The sequence below is a fragment of the Protopterus annectens genome, chromosome 3.part1 (genome assembly GCF_019279795.1).
Source record: "Protopterus annectens isolate FY-2018-M chromosome 3.part1, PAN1.0, whole genome shotgun sequence".
NCBI lineage: Eukaryota > Metazoa > Chordata > Ceratodontiformes > Protopteridae > Protopterus > Protopterus annectens.
The window spans coordinates 733,002,875-733,018,253 of record NC_056732.1 but is presented as its reverse complement, the minus strand read 5'-3'; the positions used below and the strand labels follow the sequence as shown (position 1 = coordinate 733,018,253).

The 15,379-nt window shown below is 38.4% G+C and overlaps 1 protein-coding gene across 1 annotated transcript in view; it reads right to left on the bottom strand.

Moving 5' to 3' along the window:
• PKHD1L1 (PKHD1 like 1) overlaps positions 1-15,379 on the bottom strand; it is a 1,597,738-nt gene that overhangs the window by 514,254 nt on the left and 1,068,105 nt on the right. The window lies entirely within an intron of this gene.

Sequence of the window (15,379 nt, the reverse complement as noted above, 5' to 3'; positions counted from 1 at the left end):
GATTACCGGCCTCAAACAGATGCCCTATACAGACTGTCTCTAAAAACTCCAGCTGTATTCTGTTGCATATCGCCTACTCAGAGGCGATCTCTGCCTAACATACAAAGCTGTGTCAAACCCAGAACTGTTGGACATGCTCCACTTAAAGAAATCTCAATCCCTCCGAGCTACATGCTCTAAGTACCTAAACCTTGTCACCACAATAAACAGAACATGCTGGAGGGATAGAGTCCTGTCCCAGAGACTTCCCATACTCTGGAACAAACTACCTATCTATATCAAAGCTCCTCATTAGCACTCTTCAAGAAAAATCTTGATGATTGGATCGGAAATAGGAAAGTCACCCCGGGGATAACTTCTGTGGCTCTGCTTGACAGGGGCACAGGAAAATAATTTTCTTGGGTGGCGAAAGCCAGGGTACCTTTTTGGCTAGGCTTATATAGGCCCTAGGGCCAATAGCCTAGTACCTACCTATGAACCTATGAAGGGGGGCTTGGCCAGTCAAGCCCAGAGTGAATTTGGTATATCAGCACAATTAAGCAGGTCTTATTTGAAGGAAGATTGTGTATAATACTGTTTTATCTGGAGTGGGAGTCTATTCCAGTGGTGAGAGAGATGCGGAGTAATAAATCTGTCTCTCTCCGTTGTTTCATTGATCTGTTCAATCAGGTTTTGATCCCTTTTTCTGGTATTTGTGGGACTGTTTGATTTGTGATGGTACATGAGATCCTGGACTACTGGGCCCTTCACTATTCAGAAGGCAAGGCATAGGTCACCCGTGAGAAGCCTATAAGACACAGAATAGACACAATGTTTCTCAACTTTTCTCATGTCTTAGGAAATTTAAGCCTGTGATTTTCTTTATTAGGAACCTCTGGAGTATTTCCAACTGTTTGAATGTCTGATGAGTAAAATCCTAAACGAGGTATTACTCCACAATCATTCTGATTGTTGCTGAATACAGTTATACAATAACATCTTTAGATCTGGCTGACATTTCCTTTGCATTCAGCTGAACCATTTAGAAGGACTGCCTGACAAATATTGCTACATGACAATCAAAAGAGATAGAATTATCAACCCAAGATCTACATACACTAAGATGATTGTGAATGAAGACCCAGACATGTCTATGTATTGTTGCACTAATTCTACAAGGAATTTCCACACTGCCTCAGAAGTGCAGTATAATTCTGAAACTATGTATGTTATTGCTATTTTTTCTTACCCATAGACATAGCCCTGTAACTTTAATAGACTGCACATAGTGTAGCCATTTATTACTTTTAAATAAAAATCTTGGGAGGCTAGTATTAATGTCTCAGTTGGAGTACTTTAAAAAAGATGAACAAAAAGATGAGAAAGATCATGAGTGACAGCATTTAATTTGCAAAGCATGGAATGCCCTGACTAAATTCCAAAACTGGGAAAAAGATAAACTTGTAAAGTACATCTCTAGAGTTAACTCTGATCTTATCAGTGCTTTGAAATGGTTAACAACAGCTTGTTCAGTTTGTTACAAAAGTGTGGCAGAACAAAGTGGCTAATCTTATGAAGCAATTATTTCTATAGAGAGGCAGTTTGTTTCAGCTTGTTGTCTGTTTGAAAGTACTTAGTGATTTACCTGCTTTCAAAGTCTTTGAAAGCCAGTAAACACTTCACCCTCCTACACTTTTTTTCTCTACACAGACAAAGCTCCAGGGACTGCAAAGAACTATGAAGATGCCATTTATCATAATCTTTTACTATGTGTTCCTGACATGGATGCAAGATTCACCTATTGAGCTTTCCTGGCAAGGAGAATTTCTTGGCATCTGTGTCTTAAACACATAATAACTTGATTACGGTTAGAGATCTGATCATAAATCTCTATGTTGTAGAAGCACTCGGTTTGGTAGCTGCACCTCCATATATGTGACAGATATCTAAAAGGTAGGATGCAGGAGAATAACCTGAAGCTAGAGGAAAATAAAGGTACTTGCTTACTACAATGATAGATCTGTAAGAGTAAGTCCACCCTCCATAACAACATGACTAAAGATGCAGCAGACTGCAGTTTGGACTGTTTGGCAAAGAAAATGTTCCCAGGCTGCTTACCATCCTCCCCCTATACACAGTGCCTATATTATTCAATATATCACTTGGTAAGTGCAAAATAATCAGAACAAAAAGAAAAGGAAGACCACTGTCAGAGACAGTGGAAGGCAGGTGGGCATGTTATAGAGGACGCACCTATAGTTAGAGTAAGTCTAATTTTCACAGCTGATAACAGAAGGTGCATCCTCCATAACAACAAGACAGAGTGCCAGGTCAATATTCCTGGATAAGACCACACCAAGCTTAGAGTGCCTTGTGAAAGTATTGAATGAAGACCAAAAAGCTACTGCACAAGTACTGTTCATAGCTGAAAGGCCAAAAACATGGACTTACGTATACTAAGTCTGAGATCAGCATTTCTCAGACTACTCCGTTTTATTTGAGGTATAGGAATCTTGGAGTTGATATATATATAAGTATGGGGCTGTGGGGTGCAGGGGAGCTTCCCCCTGCAAAAAAAAGTTTAATGGAGAAGAGTGATGTTCAAGATTTGCTTTTCATCCTGTTTTTTTTTTTTTTATTGTTTTTGTTTTTCTTTTTGTCTGTTGGAACTCAACATTAAGAGCTCTGACATTTCAATATGGAGCCAGAAAATACCCTAATGAAATGGGTCTTAGGTAATGAAATAACTGGCCAGTTTGTTTCCTGTGACAAAACTGCATACCATCAAGGAACTATTTAACCTATGGTCATTTTAAACATTTTCTTCCCAAAATTCTTTTTGGAAAGAGAAATAAATGGATGCTCCTGAGGACAGCCTTGTCCTTATAAAGTGAAATCTTAGATGTAATGCACATCTATACAGTGCAGTAGATATCATCTTTAGTTAGAATTTTCTGGAATAAAGACAGACATGGGAACAGACCACTTAAAATGAGCCTTTTATTTATTGATTGATTGATTGATTGATTGATGATTGATTGATTGATTGATTGATTGATTGATTGATTGATTTGTTAACTGGGTAAACCCATTTGACACAAGTGTGCCTCTTCAGGGACTAACTGGAAATGCTGTCTATTTAAATGACTTGCTTAGCCACACAACAGAAAAGTGGGGGCTGAGACAGTCAAACTGTGGACTACATGAATTATCCTGTTAACAGTTCATAACCTTCTCTGTGCAAACTCCCACATCCTTAAATGAGAATAAGACCGATTTTTCTATCATAAAATAAAAGTCCCAAGTGAGTACAGGATCTTGCAAGGGGAGTTCTTAGTGGGAAGGTTTCTATTAAAAATGCTTTGCATACCACTAGAGATGTCAGTGAAGAAGAATCTAATACCACAAGGAAACTGCAGATCACAGCGAGGACAGCTTTAATAAATGAATAGCTCCACCCCGAATCACACATATCTGACAGATAATCTAAAATGGATGGAATTAAATCTGAGAAGGGGGTCTAGACTACTAGATATGGGCCATATGGAAAACAAGTCCCCTTATCTCTGCATGCCTTATGAGCATTTGTCTTCTGGAACAACAAAATGTTCTGAATCACTCTAGCAGAAGAAGTGGGTGACTGGCAACTGCTGGAAATGGATAAATCAAGTTATGAGTCAGTGAGTGAATGTTTGCATAAGGCTTTCCTGATGGTCACATGCCTGCTCGGGCATAACCACTGGATCTTCACCAGATGATAAGGCAGAAACAATAGGAAACAAATTTGCTGAGGGCAGAAGAAGGCACTGAAAACATACCTCTTAACCTCTTAGCACAAAAAATCTGGACAAAGCCTGACAGAATGGTGGTATAAAGGCCCAAAAATATGGACAGATTTTAAATATTGCTCTTATAAACTTGGAAAGTTGCTAGAATAACATGATTTGTGTTAGCATGCATTTTTCTAATGGATATGAAGTCTGAAACACAAATGTATATCATTATTTAGTGACTGCAATCCACAGATCATCTCAGTGATTTGCCAGAAAATCACAAATTTTATGAGGAATGGATCACAAATATGAGAAAAAAATCAGGACATTCTGCAAAAATCTGTACAGTTGAGAGGTATGAAAATTACTTTTACTTTGTGTAGTGTGTCTTTCTGGGCAGAACCTATCATTGTCAGATGAAAGGGGATGGGAGTGTAACAGAGTCCAGGAGGTTATGTGTAGACCACAGCAACTATGGGGCATACTCCTGGTGGATAAACTAGGGAAAAACAGCTGCTGAACTTGACACTTATTAAAGATACAAACAGGCTTCAGAACAGCTTACTCTACGTGTAAAACCCTTTGATAGCCACTGAAAGTCTGAAGGACCACTCAAGGAGCCTCAAGAAACATCAACTCAGTTTATAGGGTGGGGAATTTTTTCCCCTAGAATGTTATTGACTACCAGAAAGTGCAGTCAGAATAAACCATTCCTATATCCTCCAAATGTCTTAGCAAAGATGCTGTGATCATATTTCACCTTAATGGATGGCTATTAGGCCACGGGGATGGGTGTATCGAAGCTCTGAGACAGTTAGATGGACTGTCCTCCTTTTCAGGAAGCAGCTGATGTGAGTATTCCACTTGGACTGTATCCAAGGACAATCTGTCCATTGTAACATCTTCAGTCTTTGATGAACACATCTGTTGTGACTGAAGCTAGAGGAGTGAGTAATTAAATTGGATTTCTTATAGTGAGACTGGTGGTTTCCATCCACCGGCAGATAACGTTTTGGTTTGCCTTAGCTGCAGGCTTCAGTTATTTGCACTATAAGGTGAAATTTAGGGCAAGACCTGCATGGATTTAATTTAATATGGAAGGTTCTATTAGTTTATGCTTACAGTCAGTTTTGAAATTCATGAATGAAGTATTCAGTTTCATTTTTTTTTGTCAGTGTCAGTGGCACAACAGGTACTTTAGTGCAAAAGGTTGTGGATTCTATTCCTACATAAGGGAGATGGATTATTGACATGGCAGTACAGCATGTGAGGTGAGGGGGGGATTGAAGCTGCACCCCTTAGTGTGCTATTACTTCAGATGAGAAGTCAAACCAAGGCTCCATTTGCTTCAGTTGGCAGTAGCTCATGTGGATGTAAAAGATCCCATGGCAGCTATTATAAAACATGGCAGAAGTTCCCCAATTCCCTGGTCAATTTCCCTTAGTACAAAAAATACAACCTAAGGTCTCCCCTGAAAAGAGGCTACTGTCCTGGTTGGACTAACATGATCAGCAAAGGATAAATAAAAATAATAAAAAAGTATCACCTAACTGGAGATGATTTCATTCTATTAACTGGTGGGCTCTGCTGACACTGATGCAGTGCTTCATTTCCTTAATTTACAAAAGGCCATACTTCTATTGCACAGTATTAAAGTTATACATTTTGGACTTCATGTCTGCTGCCACAAAACCGTTAACGTCAAGGCCTTGTGTTGTCCAATCATTACAATAAAAGCTGAATGCTATGCTGCATTTTGTTATTATAGGAGAGAATTGTGTGAGAAACTCGAGTTTGTACAACTTCTTCAGCTTTTCTCTCCTTGTTATATCATGACATAGTGTCTAACATTATAGCATACTTCAGAAGTTCTTAGGATCATGAGGTTGGCATAATGGTTAAGGTGCTTACCTTGCAGACACAAGGTGCAAGGTTGAATTCTCACATGAGTATTTGGCTAGGCTTAAAATGGCCCACAAGGGCAGTTAGCCTAGTACTAATTTATGAACCTAAACCAATGGCTTGTCAGTGAGAATGCAGACAGGACTCATCAGTGTCTGGTGCACCTCATGAAACCAGAGGCATCATGATCTATTGTGTATGTTTTTCTTGAGGAGATTTTTCATCTCTTATTTTGATCTGGTGTTTGTAATATAGACTATTTTAGTAATGTTAATGTTTCTTAAGCAAAGCATACTGTGTTATCATGATTTTCTGCCTTTAATTTTTTTTAGACTTTTTAATTGTGTTGATTTAGTCACTAATGCATATTTCAGCAAACATGCACAATCATTAATGAAATGATTGTGCTTGTCATTTGTTTATTTATTGTCCTGTTATATTATCACAATTGAGCTTTGTTTTGTAGTGTCTGGGATTCAAACAATCAATCTGTACATGAAACAGATGCATGCATGATAAATAATACTGTGTAGAATGTGCAACGAATGCAAGCAGCTGGAAAGGAGTCAAATGACACTTTGTAAGACTTCCCATAATGCTTAGAGAGTAGAATGCTCTGATCAAGACTCCCTGGAGTCTGTTAGTGCCTGCAATGGTGAAGCTACTAGGAGACAATCCTTCAGACACTGGAGTATGTTGTCTTCCTGCAATTTCTTGGGGGGGGGGGCTGTTACCATGGAAATACCTTTGGTGAGCATTCTGGGGGGCTGAGCTGAGGTCAAATGTCAGCACCTGGGATTGATAGTGATTAGCTCTCACTTGGAGGTATAGCAACCTCCTTGACTACTTACTTAGCAGCCTTGATGTGCAATTAGGGATCCTGGAAGCTCAAAGTGCACTCTCATTCTTCTCATGATAGAATATTTCTTTGGAGATGAAGTTGGTGAGGTCTTTTAAGTCCAATACTGTCCTGAGTCCTTTGTCTTTCTGGGTCCAAAGCGAATCTGAAATAATATCATTACCATCTCTTGGCTGGTAGCTCGTCTTGGTAGCTCTTTTCATCAAGAAGCTGAATACCTCCTGCCTTGCAATTTTTTCTGATGTGGAACACTGGACAAGGTTAGACATGCTGGCATAGGTTTTGTTCTTTGTCATTTTGTTTCGATATATGCTGACCATTATTTTCCTCATGGGTCTTGAGCTCAGCTATTCACCAGACAACAATGGCCAATTGCTACTCTAGGTGGCAACTAAACAGAGGGTGTTGTCATCCATTCAGTTATGGAGATTGTTTATGTCTCAATCCACCTCTGATTTCATCAGCTTTACTGCAGAGCTGCTGAGCACACTTGTCTCATCTGCCTAATAGTCTCTCTCTATCACCAGGATGCGGCCAACTCCATTGCAGTCATAGTCTAAGTGTCAACAGGCTAGAGAAATACTGACATCCATGTACCATACTCACATTATTCTTGTGATGGTGCTCAGGACAGCTGATGCATGCATCTGCATTGCAGATTGACTTGCAGTGTCTTCCAACTGAACAGGTCTATTGCTATTGTTTTGGTGTGTGTGTGTGTGTGTGTGTGTGTGTGTGTGTGTGTGTGTGTGTGTGTGTGTGTGTGTGTGTGTGTGTGCATGTGTGTGTGTTTGTGTAGGAAGAGGAGTTACCATCATCAACTCTACAAAGCTATGCAAGCATCCCAGGCCATAATGCTGCACATTGGGTATTTATATTCACTTTGACCTGTTTAGTCCCACTAAGCAAGTGTCCTCTTTTCAGAGGAGACCTAAGGAGGTATTCATACTAACTATTGGATATTTGGCAAGGACACTACAGAACGCACCCTACTTTCTTTTTTGATGACTGCTGTGGAATCTTTTACTCCCACCTGAACTATCACCAACTCTGGTAGATGGGACCTCGGTTTAATGTCTCATCCAAAGCATGGTGCACTCAGGAGTACAGCACACCCTCTATGCTGCACTGCAGTGACAGTGTTGGAAATCAATCCATGTACATGGTGTGGGACAAAATCCTCAGCCTTCTGATCTTCCAGCACCAAAGATGATGGTGCTACCTGTTTAGTCACTGACACTGGCTAAGAATACCTAGCTAGGCTGAATGCTGGTACTGCAATGATCAGATCACCCTTTTTCATTAGAATGAGTGAGCCAGCATCAGTCACTTACTTTGATCTCCCAGTCCATGTTCTCCAGTACCCCAGCTCCTCATCAAATTCAGGTCTTCTGGATGATAGTCAGGAATTTTTTACTGCACATTTCAGAGCCCCCAGGTTGAGTCCTTGCATGTCGATTGTGCGAGTGGAGTTTGACTTAGGGATATGCAGCAACTCCATCAAGGCTTAGTCTGAGATGGCCTTGTATGCCAGACACAGGTCACCGCTGAATAGTCTGTATGAGACTGTGTAGAGGGACAGGGTTTTTAGCCTATCTGTATCCTATCTGTATAGGATAGGTGTTTGAGACCCTGGATTTTCCTGGTCAGGAACCTCTGTGGTCTCTTCAGCTGCTGTGTGTGCTTGGCAAGGTACATGCCAAAGGGGGCACTGTACTCGATAATGGGTCTGATAAGGGAGGAGTACAGGGATGTTGTGCCCAAGTCCCATATGACTGACTGCATGTTTAGTACATTGTTATTAATGTGATAAGTAGTGGGGAAGCCATTTTCTCCAAAGAGGATAATGATGCATTTCTTGGGATTCAGATTGAGCCCATGCTTCTGACACCAGTAATTAGTTTAGGTGAGATCCTCTTGGAAGATGTTCACATCACTAGGGGAATTTAAGACTGCACCCAGTTTGCAGTCATCTGCAAACTTGGTTAGCCACAGACCACTGGTTTTGGCTTGCACCTCAGAAAAGTATATCCCCAACAGTAGAGGTCCCAAGACCGATCCTGGGGTACACCGCACATTATGGATCTACTATTAGAGGTGGCTTACCCTATTTTTGCTGACTGGGTTGTATCAGTGAGCCGGTTAGCTACCCATCTGGTAACATATGGGTTGATGCCTACCTGGGAGAGTTTATCTATTGTGCACATGTGGGGAATAATGTCAAAGGCTTTGGCTAGGTGAAGGTAGGCAGTGTGTACCATCTTCCCTTGTCCATGGCTTTGGTGTCTGTTTTGAAGAAGTTGACCAAGTTTAACAGGCATGATGTCCCTTTGACAAAACCAAACTGTGTGTGGTCAAGCATTTGGGAGTTGCCAACATCCTTGTTTATAAGATCCATGATAATGCATTCCATGGCCTTGCAGATCAGGCTAGTTAGGCTGCTGGACCTATAATTGCCTGGGTCAGTGGACACACCACCTTTGTGTAGAGGGATGACAGTGGCCGTCCTCCATTCAGCTGGGATGAAGCCGGTGCTCAGGCTTTGGTTGAATAGGGTGCCTAATGGAGCTGAGAGCTCATTCCTGAGTTCATGTAGGATACAGCCAGAGATGTCTTTGGGTCCCATGGACAGTGTATTTTTTGCCTTTGAGACGGCATTAAATACCTACTCCCTGGTGATGAGGGGAGGGTGGGAGGTGCTGGGGATATCCTGGTTTACTGATGGGGGGGACAGGGGGGTGAGGTTTTCACTGAACCTGCCTGCCAGACGGTTGGCTATATCTATGGCATTTGTGTATGTGGTGTTATTGACCACTGGTTCAAAGCAGATTTTTGTGTTACCTTTGAGATTGCGGACATATGTGAAGAAGGCCTTGTGATTATCCTTTGTGGATGTGGACAATTTGTACTCGAAGTTAGCCTTAGAGGATTCCACCAGTGACCTTATTTGCTTGTTCAGACAAAGAAGAGATTGCTTCCAACTTGGCCCCTGCTCCTTTTTGGTCCTGGACAGCAATTTTTTTCTTTTTATTATAGAGTCAGTGCTTGAAGTGCTTACACAAATCAATAATATGTATTCGGGACATATTGTTATGTTTGTGTTTTCTTTGTGAAAAATGTTATAAAACACAGAGGTGCTATCCTGATTTATGGAATTAATATATTCAAACAATGCAGGTTTTTATTATGACATCATTCAACACTGGAATTTAAGTCTCAGATGTGGAGCAACTTGAGATAATGGTAGTCTGAGGTACATTTTAAACCATTGTCTGCTACTGTTAAAATGCTCTTATTTTCAGAACAGCCATTTAACATTGCGAAGGTGCCTGCCTAAAAATTCGACATATCATGTGTCAGTAATGACATTTGATATGGCTTTAGCAACAGATGTGTCTCCTAAATGGATTCCACCCTCTCCCAAAAAACAAGTAGTCTGTATTACAGTCTAAATCTGTATTCACCACCACAGAAGTTACAAATCATAGCTATTCATTTGTGCAAGCAAAAGACTTAATGCCACAGCAACAAAACATTCTGAATACTTTTATACTAGACAGCTAATGTGCTTTAATCTGAATTTTAAAATCTCACCCTTTGCAGTTTTGTCCTAAATGACACATTCGTATAACAACTTGCATACGACATGTACTTGCTCGCATCCACAGGTGTAATAAGCATGTCATTAGACATGAATCTTCTCTTGTTGTAGCTGGGTGTTTAGCTACACACACTACCTCTACAAGCTTACATATATGTAAGTATATATACATATTTGGATGTGGTTAACTTATCTAACACACTTTTTACCCTCAACCAATTTATCAACATAGTTTATCAACAGTTAATTTTAATAATAAGATTTTATCAACAGTTAATTTTATCTAACATGTTTAAGAACGAGAAAATGCACCAAAAAATACTTTGTAGGGGGGGCCCTTACTTCAATATACTAACTCCAAGGCCACACAACCACAGAGAAATTTACCCCATTATTAAAACATTTCTTATTCTAAAAGAGGAAAGCCAGTAGTAAATCAGAGTATTTCTAAGTCACAATGGCCTGAAAATACAAGTTCTGTTTCTGTACATCATGTCAGTCTGAAAGTACTACAAGTTATGTTTGGTATCATCCATGCAAGCTAAAAATCATGGTGGTACTTTCACGTACACTGTAAAGAATGAAACTGAAGGTGGTCACGTGATTCCTGAAGTAGTTTTAGCTTTAATTATGGAAGCAGGTATTCTCTTAGGAAAATAATTTTACTAGTTTGTTCCCATGCTGAAATAATATAATGATTTTTGTCAGGCTACCTATTTCAGAGTTTTGCTGTCAGATACTATTGATATATGAAATACAGAACAAAAAAAAAAACTAATGGAATCTAGTATGATAAACTGATAAATTATTAGTCTTCACAAAAACATCTAAAATATATTTCCTCCTCATTAACAACATAACAAAGGTAACAACAATTTGTATTCCTTAATCCAACAGATGAATGAAAAACATTACATAAATATTACAGATTTGTTACATAAACAAAGAAGCTTTTGGCTACCTGGAAAAAGAAGCAATACAGGATATACAGAAATATAAAGAAGAAAACCCAGGGATTTTTGAAAGCTATAAAAATGAAACATCAAAATAGGAAAGAAAATGAGATTTGACACGGTTTGATATGTATAACGAAGGAGAAATCTAAACTAATCGATACAAAAAAAAAGCAACTTCAAAATATATGAAGAGAAATACAGGCAAAGTCTCCCATATAAGACTGCAAAAGGGAATGCAAAAACAAGATCAGTAAGGCAGATGTTAAACAAATAGAAACTGAAGTGGCAGACTATCTGCAATGTGAAGGGGTTAGTGTGGAAACACACCGTGTCACAACATAATGAACCAGTGGGTCCCCAGCTGAAGGAGCAGCAGGGGGAGTGGGATGCATATGAAGAAGATATGTCCCAGAATGATGTTTTGGAACCTGTTGAAGGAGACTTGCATGCAAGTTCAACTGAAGACCTGGAGACACAAGTAATGCCAAACATGACACAGGTAATATTGTGGCATGATGGCAATGGATACACAAAAGGAGGAGCATCAGATGAAGTAGGGTGCATCTGAAGAGGATATGTTACGGAAGAATGTTCTGGAACCTTTTTTGGAAGACACACAGGAAATATAGAGAAAAGTTCAGAAGAAAATGATTCAACTCCATGACTTATTAAATACAATATATGAAATAAATAGATTACAGAAAGTAAAAAGATTCAACATGTTAAAAAACTGGTAAAGCAGATGAACACAGTAATCAGGAATATTAACTGAAACTTGTGATGTAACAGAAGTAAGTAGGATATACTGTAGTACAGATAAACTAATAATAGATAAAGTGTTACCAAAAAATATAGAGTAACAAAGGAAAGGAGAGGAATAAACAGAATGCAACCATGGAAATACTAAACAGGGAAAACTATAAAACAACTAAGACAAGAACTATCACTGTTAGAACACAGAAAAAGGAACAGATCATCAAAACTTCTTAGAAAGACAGATGTGGCAAAAACAGCACAGAATATTAAAACAGCCCAGGAGCTATCATACACTTTTGCCAATAAAAGAATAAATACCAGCACAAAGTAAAAATTTAGAATGCATGCAGATAAATATAAAAGTACAAAACAATGAATTTACTTATAACCCAAAAAGATTTTATAGAAAATTGGGAAACAAAGCAAAAGGAATAGAAACACCACTAAAAAAAGAAGGAATATACATATTTTGGAGAAGTATTTATGATGATCTTGTTGAATATAACAAAAATGCTGAATGGATACAAGAATTAAAATAAACAGTGAAGAGCTCTAATACAGAAGATATGAAACGAGAGGAATCAACGGCCAGCGAAATGGAAGCAAAATAAAGAGAAGCTCCTAAGTGCAAAATCCCAGGCCCAGACATAGTACTTAATTTCTGGGTAAAGGTATTAACAACTTCATACAAAGATTTAACCCTGAGTAAGAGTAATGCGTATTCACATCCCGAAAAGACACCAGTCTAGTTTACAACAAGAAAAATGATATTCCTCCTCGAGACTGAACCTGCGAACCATCGTAAGAACTATAGACTAATAACTTTCCTTCCAACAATATACACATTATATACTGGAACTGACCCAGGCAGAGTTTATAGTCATTCAGAAAAAAAATCAATTATAGTAATAGAACAAAAAGATAATAAAAGAAAGTCATATGGAAACAAAGGATCATTTTTTCCTAATCAAAACCATAATAGAGAGTTGTACAGAATATAAGTATGGCACAGATATATTTCAATAGAGCATTAGGCAGCACTACATATTCATGGATAATGTAATGTTTACAGATCTATAAGGTATGCTATATACTGACAATTTACATTGCACGGCAAACCACTCTTCTGCAGCTATGCCATGGCAAAGGATAAATTATTACTCCAGGGATAACAATTCAAAGGGGGATATTCCATAATGATTCTTTGTCACTGTGTTATTTTGTCTTGCCATCAAGCCATTAAGTTCTTTACCCAACAGATTAGGCTATGGTTACAATTTATCTCCCACAAACCAACCTTCATTAAAGGCATCTCATCTACTTTTTGTGGATAACTTAAAATTCTATAGTTCATTAGATGAGGAGCTAAAAGCACAACTTGAAATAGTTAAAATTTTCTCAGATGATATAAGAAACATTTGGTCTTGCTACATGTGTAAAAGCAAGATTTAAAATGTGAAAGCTGCTGCATCAAGAAAATATCAGCCTAGGACAGAAATGTGATATAAAGAAACTTGACCAGGAGGGAGTATATAAATATTTGAGAATAGATAAAGGGTCAGTAATAAAAACATGAACAAATTAAAATAAAGCTCAGTAAAGAATACTTGAGAAGGCTAAAACAAAAACTGAAAACCGTACTGACATTTAGGAAAAAAGCAAAGCTATAAATCAGTTTGTTCCTCCTGTTCTAACTTATAGTTTTTGGGTGATTGACTGGCCTCAAAAAGTAATGGATCAGCTGGATATGAAAACAAGAAAAAAATGCTTCATGCTTATCAGGTGATGTATAAAAATCAGTGTATATCACGATTAGCTGTTTCTTACTGTGAAGGAAGCATGGGCTTTCTAGCAATTGATGTATAGCTCTGCAGACTGCATACATATTTGTTAACCTCATCAGATTCAAACACAGTGAAAGTTTTAAAATTTGAGGAGAAGACATCTAGGATGAAATCTTTCCTTAGTTTAGCAGAAACACTTTAAAAGCAGGTGGGAATGGAATGCAAATCTGAAGAAGACAAAAATCAGAATGCAACAGAATGTGCCAAAAAAAAAATTAAGGAAAAGGATTATATGAGAAGGAAAACTATTGAAAAGCCCACAGATATAGTGAGAACTACAAAGATCTTCTGGAACCACCTCACGATGACGGAAATTTAACACAGGATTGGTGAAGTTGAGATACTGATGCCAAAAGATGAAAATTAATAATGGTAGTCCAAGAGAGTCGACTACATGCACATTAGATTTCAAAGTTAATTAAAATGTGGTAGAAACAGACAGATGCAGGTTCTGTATAACAAAACTGGAAACAGTCACACATCTTATTGCTGGGTGGGATATACTCATGGCATAGGACCTGTATACTGAAAAGAACAGAAATGTGAAAAGTCTTGCACTGGGGATTGTGCAAACATTATAATATAGCAGCAACTGAAAACATGTACCACAAAACACTGTAGACAGTGATGAAGTTTATATCAATTGGAACTACCCATTACAAACAATTCAGAAACAGATGTAAGAAAAACAGATATAGTAGTCCATGAAAAAACAACAAAAGAAGAATTGATCAGTGAAATTGTTACACCCAGTAATTACAGCATTTTATATACAGAGACACGTAAAGTCATAACAAACCAGGATTTGCAGACAGAAATGAGAGTAATGTGGAAGAAAGATACCCACACAGATCCAATAGTAGTAGGAGCAACGGGTCTTATAAAAAAGAATTTACAGTTGTATTTACAGTTGTATTTTGGAAGGTGCAGTGATGCAGTGTTTTGGATTGTCACCTCACAGCAAGAGGTTCCCCAGTTCAATTCCTGGCTAGGGTGCCTTCTGCAAGGAGTCTGAATGTCTTCCCTGCATTCATGTGGGTTTTCTCCAGGTGCTTCAGTTTCCTCCCATGTTACAAATACATGCATTCCCAGCATTTCTCCCCGGGCCTCTGCTGAAAATTGGCTCATTCCAAGTCAGACTCTCCCGGTAGACAAATGTTAAATAAATAATTAAATACATTTAAATATGCTACCTTAATCATGCCCAACAATGCAAGGTGTAGCAATGTGCTGTATAAGTCTAGTGTCTTTAACCCCCCTTTACATGGTGTTATTCAACAGTTTGAGAGGGCATGTGAAGTAGACATACGGAATACATTAAGTAAAAAAAGCAAATGTGAATTTGCCAATTTAAATATTGAAGAGAAAGAACTTTTAAAAGACGTATGTGATGACAACTCCATTAGGGTGATGAAACCGGACAAGGGGGGTGGGCTGATTGTTATGGATAAAACTGATCATTTGAATGGAATGAATCAATTATTGATTACTGATACGTATGAAGAAATGTCTGTTTGTGAAATTAACATTACTTATGCAAAAATAGATGGGGCTTTGTTGGACATGGTTATTGATGGGCAGATTTCCTTTGTTGAATACAAATATATGTTAAATGATAAACCAAAAATAGCTCAAATATTTGGTATACCAAAAGTACATTCAGATATAAACAACCCCCCTTTAAGACCTATTGTGGATGGGGGGAGATC